Raw genomic sequence first — 11,884 nt, 5'->3', positions numbered from 1 at the left:
AGCACACTCCATACGGGTGATCCGTTGTTACTCCTACATGCAGGTGCCAATGCGATGGTGGCCCGTCCCGTTCAAAAACGTAATTTTCAGCGTTTCACATGTACGACATTCTTGTAAGCGTCTTTCCAGCAAAAAAGAACGTGTCGTAAATCATCTAAACACATAAATCTTTGGAAAGTATTTCTCGAGCTCGACTATAGCCTGTAGCAATAGTGTTCTTATGTTGTGGTAGTACGCTTTTCCACTTAAATGGAACGTAGCCCACCAGTTAACACTGAACGTGAAAGGAAATTTTTATCTTTCTCCTCCACGCCCAGGGCAACGGCCTTGCCACATTGGATACACCGGTTCCCGTCAGATCACCGAAGTTAAGTACTGTCGGGCGTGGCCAGCACTTGGATGAGTGACCATCCAGGCCGCCATGCGCTGTTGCCATTTTTCGGGATGCACTCAGCCTTGTGATGCCAATTGCGGAGCTACTCGACCGAGGAGTAGCGGCTCCGGTCAAAGAAAACCATCATAACGACTGGGAGTGCGGTGTGCTGCCACACACCCCTCCTATCTGCATCCTCATCTGAGGATGACACGGCGGTCGGATGATCCCGATGGGCCACTTGTGGCCTGAAGACGGAGTGCCTCCACGCCCAGATTTAATTCATAAAACGCTGCACGTTGTTGTTTATCACCCTCATGAAGGGCTTGTAATAGTTGAATCCCGATTGGTTTAAGACACAAGCATCGCTGCAAAGTAGCTGACCTACTCGGCATCACCGGTTTCGTCCTGACGTACGGTATAAGAAGGCCTTAGCGAAAAATGTCGGAGCTTCAGTTGGCCAAGCGTTTACAAAAAAATAGCATTTTTGCGACTGGTCGAGAGAGGCATGAGCCACGTATGTTAGCATGGGTTAAACACATCGGTTGACCCAGCAGTAAGAATACAGAATGGTAATCTGAGGGGCATGAGATGGTGTCCCTATGTGGAAACTTAAAAGGCAAAAGGAAATTTGGAACTGCAAATAAGTAAGCAAAATGGGATTGTAAGGCGTAGAAGAACACTTCGTATATAAAATTACCGTAAATACTTTTCGTATTTTACAGTTGATAATGCACACGTACTTTGATAACATCCATTAAAAAAACTCGGGTATCTTTAATTTTCTGGGCATCTTGCACACATTATAAACGCCGCATATTCACAATAACATAGCTCTTTTAAAGTTTCTATACAAAAACAAACATGTTTCCGTTCTTAAAAGATTGTCTCTCATGGCACAGTTTGGCAAAAAACCATGCGTAACGCAACATTTCGCACAATATTATCGAGCATAGCTGGTGGGGCACAACTGAATGCATTTTGATACAGTCTCCTCGGGATGTGATTTCTTTCGTCTCTCGATGAGACAATGGCAGTTTTGAAGCTTTTTGATCAAATTCATTAGCTGACGATAAGATTGGACATGGCAGTGTTGCACTAGTGGAGTGCATTTGGCGGGGGGAAGGGGGCAGGGGAGGGGGAGTAAATTTAATTCTGCGCGACGGCAGTCCTTCTTTAGCTTGTAAAATGTCTCCGTATAATTGTAGATTGTCCTCCCCACGAGTCAATTAACGGAAGACGTTTGTTCTCCTGCACATACGGTTTCATTACATCAGTTACAATATACTGAACACTAACTTAGCGTATTTACAGTAACGTAAAAACAGAAAACAAATAATGCTTTTTGCATTGGGACTATATTCCTCGACCTTTTATTTACCGTTCCGCACTGTTTCCAATGTGCCAACCGCTGTCTGGAATCTACGCTAACATAAATGGGTGCTTCATCCAGCTATTTTTTCTAAATGCTTGGCCATCTGGAGCTCTCGCTTATTTCACTACAAATTTCGACGTCTGTGAGTAGGCGCGGTTCATTTGTCAGGAATGTTCAAGAGGGGCGGCCAACTCTCATATGGCACGACGTGTGGACATGAGTGGACTACGTGCAGAACCGTGTCAGAATCGCTCGATGTAATGCGCTTCACATCTTCAACGAGAACACGGTGGTGATTTGCGGATTACCTTTTACACTAACAAATTGACGACCAAGGACCTCGCAGTTTGGTCCCTTCCCCCCCTCCTTTAAACCAACTGACTAACAAATAGCCCCTTAAAACTGTTGATTCCAAAATCGAATTGCTTCGAGCTTCGGAAGTTCGGTGCCTTACTCTCGACGAATACAGCGCCGCACAGTTGTAACTAAATGCCGCCTGATGTAGTGTATGTTGCCAGCTCTACTCAGCACACTTAGGATAATAAACGAGCCAACTACAGCAGGGAGACACCTGTCGGCAATAGCATGAAGTAGGAACTTACAACTGGTGTAAGCTAAAATTCACCCCAACTTTGTATTTTCATTAAAACATATACCCTTCTGAAACAGAATTAATCTTTCTGGAGCAGACGGGTGGCTTCCTTAGCCCAATAATTAGCCTTAGTGGCTACGGATGCCGAAATTGTGGGGATGCCGATTTCCAGGGCCCTATCGAACTTTCGTGGGTGACAACATCTGAAATGCGGTCATCATGAGGTAATGGCACCCTCTCTCCTACACCACCCCCGCCCCCGCACCCCTCCTGCTTAACAGCCACTCTTTCCCTGACGAACTAAGCAAAGCCAATCACTGTGCATCCTACCTGCCTAATAGCTTCACTATCCCAGACAAACCTATTACTACTTATTCTCGACACTCCATGAGGGTGCCAGTACTTCCCTCCTACCCCTCGCTCCTAGCTTCCAGTACCTCGACAATATCCCACTGAGAGAACTCAGTACTCCAATAACGACACAAGACATTCAACAGGTACTCTATCACAAATGCAAACGGCTCCCAGTCAAGACTGCATAATATAATCCTTCTCAAGAGTTTCTATACTGAGCCGAGGAAAACCTCTCCAATCCTCCTCTTCCTCAAACCTAATAAACCTGTCACTGACGCCTTCTCATTTGGTCGCATCAGCCGCATCTCTGTGTTGAGCAAAGTTTCTGAATCCATCATATCCCGACGTATCGATAAATACTTACAACACCTACCCATCCACGTCCATCAATGTGGCTTCCATTACAATTTCTCCTCTAATGGCTACCTTCTCTACCTTACTCATACCCTACCCCAACAAATCAACAACAGCAAATCCTCCATTTTTGTCTCCCTAGATCTTGACATTAATGCACAAGTGGTCTAGGGATTGTGTCTTGTTAGTGTCCTCGGTCTCGGTACGAACCAAACCACAGTTTAAATTTTGGATAAAAATCATTAGCAGTGGAAGCCAAAGACTTCTAGCATAACAGGTCACTCTCATTCAGCTAACAGCCTTATCAAAGAGGGCGGAGAAGCCGATATAGATTCAGGAAATTCTCTTGCCCTTGGGATGGGAAACTATTACGAAAGACGGAGGACACAGTGATGATCAGCGGCATGGGGATGTAATGGAAACCACTGCATTAAAGACACATAATATGTATCCACAGGACATGTGGCACGTGGTCTGTATTTGATAAAGAATCAAGATGATCTTTCCATTGTCAAAAGATACCGGACTAGCCCCCACTCGGACCTCTGGGGGGGGGGGGGGGGGGCAGTGGCAAGTAAGAGGTGGCCATGAGAAAAAGACTGATTAACCAATGGAAGGATAACGTTCTACGAGTTGGAACGAGGAATGTCAGAAGTTTGAAGGTGACGGAAAAGCTAGAAAATCTGCAAAGGGAAATGCTAAGATTCAATTTAGATGTAGCGGGTGTTAGTTAAGTGGAAAGAAGACAATAATTTCTGGTGAGAGGACTATAGGGTAACATCAACAGCAGCAGAAAATGGGATAACGTGGATAGGATTCGTTATGAATAAGAAGGTAGGACAGATAGTAAGATATTGTGAACAGTTCAATGATTGGGCTGTTTTCGTTGGAATCGACAGCAAACGAACACAGACAACGATAGTTCAGCACGTGCCAACGTCGCAAGCAAAAGATGAAGAGATAGAGAAACTACATGAGGATACTGAACGGGTAATCTAATATGTTAAGAACGACGAAAATGTGATAATCATGCGGTATTGGGAAGTGGTTGTAGCGGATGGAGTAGAAGAAAGTGTTACGGGAGAGTATGGGCTTGGCAGTAAGAATGAGAGAGGAGAAAGACTAATCGAGATCTGCAACAAATTTCAGCTACTAATAGCGAATACTCTATTCAAGAATCACAACAGGTGAAGATATATATAGAAAAATCCATGATAGGGAAAGATTTCAGTTACATTACATCATGGTAAGACAGAGCGTAATCAGATACTGCAATTTTAGGCGTACCCAGGAGCAGATATAGACTCAGAATCCAATTTAGTAATGATGAAAGGTAGGCTGAAGTTAAGACACTTGTCAGGAAGAATAAATGCATGAAGAAGTGGGATACGGAGGAATGAAGACATACACTTGAAGTTCTCTGAGGCTGTAGATATTGCAATAAGGAATAAATAAGTAGGCAGTTCAGTTGAAGAAGAATGGACATCTTTAAAAAGGGCAGTCACGGAATTAGGAAAGGAAAGCATAGTTACAAAGTAAGTAGCTGCGAAGGATTAGGGGGTAACAGAAGAAATACCTCTCTCGATCGATGAAATAAGGAAGTACAAAAGCGTTCAGAGAAATTCATGATAAGCTAAAGCGAAACAGCTGCATGAAAAACGTGAAGAAATCGAGAAAGAAATGAATGTTGGAAGGATTGACTCAGGATGTAGAAGAGTCAAAACAAACTTCGATGAAATTAGAAGCAAGGGTGCTAACATTAAGAGCGCAATGGAATTTCCAGTGTTAAGTTCTTAAGAGAGAGCGGATAGGTGTAAAGAGTACAGTAAAGGCTTCATTGATGGGGAAGAATTGTCTGGTGACGTGGTAGAAGAAGAAACAGAAGTCGTTGTAGAAGAGATAGTGGATCCAGTATTATAATCACAGTTTAAAAGATGTTTGGTCAACCTAAGATCGTATAAGGCAGAAGGGATAGATAACATTCCAACGGAATTTCTAAAGTCATTGGGGGGGGGGAGTGACAACAAAACGACTATTCACGCTCGTGTATAGAATGCAAAAGTCTGGCGATAATTCACACAATCAACTTGACAGCTCATGCATTCAAGCTGCTGACAAGAATAATTTATAGAAGGATGGAAAAGAAACCTGAAGATCTGTTAGATAATGATCACTTTGGCTTTAGATAAGGTAAAGGAGCCCGAGAGGTAGTTCTGACGATATGGTTGATAATGGAAGCAAGACTAAAAGAAATCAGGAGATGTCCATAGGATTTGTCGACCTGGAAAAAGAATCCGACAATGTAAAATGGTGCAAAATATTTGATATTCTGAGGTAAGCAGGGCTAAGCTATAGGGAAAGACGTGTAATATACACTCATACTCATAAATTAAGGATAATTACAGAATGTGGTGCCATACAACGTGGCACTACAGAAAACTGGCGCTATAGCATAGGCACAAAGGGAACACACACGACACAGATCTGTAAGCCCACGGTATTGGTGATAAGTTGAGAAAACCGTCCAGAAACACATGTGCTACAAAACGCCACTGTTTCCTGTGCTTGTACTCCGACATCACTATGGGATATGATCACCATGCACACGTACACAGGCCGCACAACGGGTTGACATACTCTGGATCGGGGGATCGAGCAGCTGCTGGGGTATAGGGTCCCATTCTTGCACCAGTGCCTGTCGGACCTCCTGAAGTGTTCTAGGGGTTTGAAGATGTTCAGCGACACGTCGACCGAGAGCATCCCAGACGTGCTCGATGGGGTTTAGGTCTGGAGAACAAGCAGGCCACTCCATTCGCCTGATATCTTCTATTTCAAGGTACTCCTCCACGATGGCAGCGCGGTGTGACCGTGCATTATCATCCATCAGGAGGAAAGTGGGACCCACTGCACCCCTGAAAAGGCGGACATACTGTTGCAAAATGACGTCCAGATAAATCTGACCTGTTAGAGTTCCTCTGCAAAAGACATGCAGGGGTGTACGTGCACCAATCATAATCCCACCCCACACAATCAAACCACGACCTCTATACAGGTCCCTTTCAAGGACATTAAAGGGTTGGTATCTGGTTCCTAGTACACGCCAGATGAAAACTCGGCGAGAATCACTGTTCAGACTATACCTGGACTCGTCCGTGAACATAACCTGGGTCCACTGTTCCAGTGACCATGTACTGTGTTCTTGACACCAGGCTTTACGGGCTCTCCTATGACCAGGGGTCAGTGGAATGCATCTTGCAGGTTTCCAGGTGAATAAACCAGGTCTGTTTAGTCGTCTGTAGATTGTGTGTCTGGAGACAACTGTTCCAGTGGCTGCGGTAAGGTCCCGAGTAAGGCTACCTGGAGTACTCCATGGCCGTCTGTGGGCACTGATGGTGAGATATCTGTCTCCTTGTGGTGTTGTACACGGTATGACGTCCCGTACTGTTGCGCCTGGACACGTTTCCTGTCTGTTGGAATCGTTGCCATAATCTTGAGATCACACTTTGTAGCACACGGAGGGCCCGTGCTACGACCTGATGTGTTTGACCAGCCTCCAGTCGCCCTATTATTCTAACCCTCATAACGTCATCAATATGTGTTCTTTGAGCCATTTTCAACACACAGACACCATTAGCACGTCTGAAAACGTCTGCACACTTACTCGCTGCACCGTACTATGAGATGCACCAACACACCTCTGCGTATGTGCACTGCTGCCAGCGCCACCCTGCGACGACCGCAGGTCAAATGCACCGCATGGCCACACCCTGAGGTGATTTAAACCCGCAAACCGCCCACCAGAGCGTTGTTTCGCCATGTATCAGCATCATCTTTAATTTATGAGCATGAGTGTATAATATGTACAAAAACCAAGAGGGAACAATCAGCATGGATTAAAAAGGGTGTGAAACAGAAATATTGTCTCTCGCCCCTACTGTTCAATCTATACATCGAAGGAACAATGATGAAAATAAAAGTTTGATTCAAGAGCGGGATTAAAATTCATTGTGAAACAATGTCGATGATAAGATTCGCTAATGACACGGCTATCCTCAGTGAAAGTGAAGAAGCATTACAGAGTCTGCTGGATGGAATGCACACTCTAATGAGAACAGAATTTGGGCCTAAAGTAAATCAAAGAAAGGCAAAAGTAATAAGAAGTAGCAGAAATGAGAACAGCGAGAAACCTAACATCAGGATTGATGATCGCGAAGTCGACGAAGTTAAGGAATTCTACTACCTAGGCAGGAAGATAACGCATGACGGACGAGCAAGAAGGACATAGAAGGCACGCTAGCACTGACAAAAAGGGGATCCTGGCCTCAAATATAGGCTTTAATTTGAGGAAGACATTTTTGAGAATGTACGTTTGGATCACAGCATTGTCTGGTAGTGAAACATGGACTGTGGGAGAAACAGAACTGAAGACAGTCGAAATGTTTGAGGTGTGGTGCTACAGAAAAATGTTGAAAATAAGATGGACTGATAAGGTAAGGGATGAGAAGGTTCTCCGCAGAGTCGGAGAGGAAAGGAATATGTGGAAAACACTGACAAGAAGAAGGGATATGGTGGCAGAAGACCAGTTGAGACATAAGGTGTAAGTTCCATGGCACTAGACGGGACTGTAGAAGGAAAAACTGTAAAAGGAGACAGAGATTGGAATACATCCAGCAAATAACTCAGGGTGTAGGTTGCAAGTGCTACTCCGAGATGAAAAGTTTGGCACAGGAGAAGAATTCATGACGGGTCGCAACAAACCAGCCGGCAGACTGATGACTCAAAAAAAAAAAAAAAAAAAAAAAAAGAAAGAAATTATGACCGTGTGTGGTATTCCAGGCTTTCTTTCGGCTCCAGACCTAAGCACTGCCAATAATTTACGTCCGTCTTATCGCTTCCTTTCTCTCTAATCGCCAGTCTTTTGTTTCTAACAGCAAAACGATCTCCCAATCTTAGATATCGCTGCAAGTGTGCCTCACCATTTTTTCCTCTCACCTCTTCTATCGATATGTCAAAGCATCCCCCTCCTGTTCATCTCCTCCAGTATGCCTTACTCGCTCTCTAGCCTACCGTCCAGAAATCCCAACGATGCCTCCAGCTGTATCTCAATCAGTTCATCTCCTGGTGCAACCAGCGGCTCCTCAGAATCACCTCTACCAAAACCAAGAAAATAATTATAGGTTCAACCACCCTACGACTTTTACCTTACCATTTACGAAAGTCCTATCCTGTTAACTAGCACACTAAAATACCTCGGACTAACATGGACGCCCCATCTACTAACTATTCAACATAAGCCGGCCGCAGTGGCCGAGCGGTTCTAGGCGCTACATTCTGGAACCGCACGACCGCTACGGTCGCAGGTTCGAATCCTGCCTCAGGCATGGATGTGTGTGATGTCCTTAGGTTCGTTAGGTTTAAGTAGTTGTAAGTTCTAGGGGATTGATGACCTCTGAAGTTAAGTCCCATAGTGCTCAGAGCCATTTCCATTTATTCAACATAAAGCCCACAAAAGACTAAAATTACTAAAACTATTAACCAGTATGTGCACCTTTCCACAATCCTCCACACCTATAAAGCCTGATACGACCCTTTCTTCGCTATTCAAAAGTGGCTTGGACTACCACTCTCCTTCCTTTTATCACAGTCCTCCAGATCGTCGTATGCCACCACTCTGCCTAGCCTTTCGAATCCGCTTACCCTCCCGCACCCGCATGCTCTGCCAACTTATTAACTTCTGCAGTCTACTCTTCCATCTTCAGTACCTCTGAATATCCTACGTTACCCGTAAAATGGACAGTAATCACCCCCTAGTTTCCACCCCCCCCCCCTGCTCGCTGCTCCTGTTACTCTGCTGCGTCTATATCACCACATTCCCCGGACACTATAGCTCCACACCCTCTATGTCCTCTCCCAACGAAACTTGAATCGCCTTCTCTTTCTTTTTAACTTTTTTTTAGTCATCAATCTTCTGACTGGTTTGATGCGGCCCGCCACAAATTTTTGTCCTGTGCCAACCACTTCATTTCAGATTAGCACTTGCAGCCTAAATCCTCAAGTATTTGCTGAATCTATTCCAATCTCTGTTTTCCTCTACAGTTTTTGACCTAACAGCTCCCTCTAGAACCGTGGTAGTCATTCCCTGATGTCTTAACAGATGTCCTGTCATCTTGTCACTTTCCCTTGTCAGTGTTTCCCACATATTCCTTTCCTCTCCGATTCTGCGCAGAAACTCCTCATTCCTTATGTTATCAGGCTACCTAATTTTCAAGATTCGTCTGCAGCACCACATCTCAAAGCTTCGATTCTTTTCTGTTCCGGTCTTCCCATAGTCCATGTTTCACTACCATACTGAAAGGTGACTCCAGTGGGTTTATTTAATTGATTGAGAATGTTGGCAAAATTTAGTGTACTAACAACATTTATTTTCCCTAAAAAAGACATAAATTATACTAAACAAGTTATAGATTGAATACCCTAAACAACTAACAGGTGCATTAATACAACACTGGGTGGATCCTGGTTGGCAAAGACAGTTTAACTAGGTGATCAGTGAGTCAATGTGGATAACGCAAGCTGAGTTGATCTGACGCTGAGCAGAATTTGATTGATCAAATCTACTGAAGTTTCTCTACATAGGTGCAGCTGAGAGCAAGTGGAGAGATCTGTACGCCTTAACAGTGCCAGAGCGATAGTACGTTACCCTGTTTACTTTGTGCCGGGGATGTAACTTGCAGCTCGCAAGATGTGTGCGGTGGAGGAGAGACGTGGAGGCGGCACCTGTGAATCGATCGCGGCCAAGAAATTAAGGCAATAATCTCATGGTCTAGCGATGGTCTCTACCAGAACCCTGAAATCACGGTAGATTTCAGTGCGTGACACAGCCGTTCGCTGGTCGTACGAACGGCCAATGCAGCTCACTTATACGACAGAGCGCACAAGGACACCAAACGCAAGGCTTTAGATGCGCTAAAACCCCCACCCACATGACAGAACAAACTCATGTCGAATCAGGGCAAGTGTTAAGAAACCTGCATGTCTAAAAAAAAAAGAAACTACCAATTACTGGCTTTTTTAAGTTTTCGCAGGGGGGGAAAAGATGATTTTTTCTGAAGTCATGTCGCATCCCACAGCAACAAGCGAACAGATACAATCTCAAAGATATTTATCTAAATCACCTGTGCCTTTGAGCTTGTTAGTCCTAGCTATGATGTATAATAAAGAGTCCATCTCTAAATGTTTCTCAGATGCTGGAGTTTTGTTATACAACCAAGGCAGCCAAGGGAAGTGGTTCACTGGCCTATTTTTACAATTAGCAAACACAAAGACATGTGAATTTTTATTCTACATGGCTCTGCACACAATGCCCAGTTTATGACTCCACTGTGTAGACGCCTTCCTTTAGACCACTGCCCCAGCCCAGGCCTCTGCTGGCACCGCAGCAGGTATCATAACATTGTTCTGCTGGAGCCCTGTCTCAATGAGTGGCTGCCCTGTAAGGCTGCGGGCCTGCAGGGCAAGATTTACTAAGGGATGGGCTTACCGCCAATTGCTTTCAACACCCAAAAAGGCGTTTCTATGAGCTAAGAATCATAAAAACACCTTATTCTCTTAGCGCCCTACCAGGCTCCATCAACATCTGCTCAGGCTGTTAACTTTCTAGAGTCTCACTCAAGGTGTGTCAGGTTGTAATAAAATCTTTAATAATTTTCCATATGCGAAAAAATAGGTGAGAGAGTAACTTGTCCTTTCTCAATACAATGATATCCTCAAAATGTACATTCTCAGAAATTTATTCCTCAAAATAAGGCCTATATTTGGTACTAGTAGACTTCTCTTGGCCAATAATGCCCTTTTTTCAAGTGCTAGCCTGCTTTTAATGACCTGCTTGCTCTGTCTGTCATAGGTCATTTTGCTACCTAGGTAGCAGAATTCCTAAACTTCATCTACCTTGTGACTATCAATCCTTATGTTCAGTTTCTCGCTGTTCTCGTTGCTGCTACTTCTCATAACTTTTGTCTTTCTTCGATTTACTCTCAATTCATATTCTGCACTCATTCGGCTGTTCATTCCATTGAGTAGATCATGCAATTCTTCTTCACTTTCACTTAGGGCAGCAATATCACCAGTGAGTCGTTTCATTGATATCCTTTCACCTCGAATTTTAATTCCACTCCGAAACCTTTCTTTTGTTTCCATCATTGCTCCTTAGATGTACAGATTGAACAGTATGTACGAAAGACTGCATCCCTGTCTTACACCTTTATTAATCTGAGCACTTACCTGAGTCTCCCTATAGCTTACCCCTATTTTTCCCCGAATTTGGAAAATCTTGCACCATTTTACATTGTCGAACGCTTTTTCGAGGTCGACAAATCCTATGGACGTGTCTTGATTTTTCTTTAGTCTTGCTTCCATTATCAACCGCAACATCTCTGGTGCCTTTACCTTTCCTAAAGCCAAATTGATCGTCATCGAACACATCCTCAATTTTCTTTTGCATTCTTCTGTGTATTATTCTTGTCAGAAACTTGAATGCATGAACTGTTAAGCTGATTGTGCGATAATTCTCGGGCTTGTCGGCCCTTACAGTCTTTGGAATAGTGTGGGTGATATTTTTCTGAAAGTCAGATGGTATATCGCCAGACTCACACATTCTACACACCTACGTGAATAGTCGTTTTGTTGCCACTTTCCCCAATGATTTTAGAAATTCTGATGGAATGTTATCTATCCCTTCTGCCTTATTTGATCTTAAGTCCTCCAAAGATCTCTTAAATTCTGAGTCTAGTACGGAATCCCCTATCTCTTCTAAATCGACTCCTGTTTCTTCTTGTAT

At 43.9% G+C, this 11,884-nt stretch overlaps 1 pseudogene; it reads left to right on the top strand.

The window, feature by feature from the left end:
- Positions 1-317: 317 nt before the first annotated feature.
- On the top strand, positions 318-435 carry LOC126485713 (5S ribosomal RNA; annotated as a pseudogene).
- Positions 436-11,884: the final 11,449 nt, after the last annotated feature.

The sequence above is a fragment of the Schistocerca serialis genome, chromosome 6, assembly GCF_023864345.2.
Source record: "Schistocerca serialis cubense isolate TAMUIC-IGC-003099 chromosome 6, iqSchSeri2.2, whole genome shotgun sequence".
NCBI classification, from domain to species: domain Eukaryota; kingdom Metazoa; phylum Arthropoda; class Insecta; order Orthoptera; family Acrididae; genus Schistocerca; species Schistocerca serialis.
The sequence above is the reverse complement of the archived record's forward strand: the minus strand, read 5'-3'. Positions and strand labels throughout refer to the sequence as shown.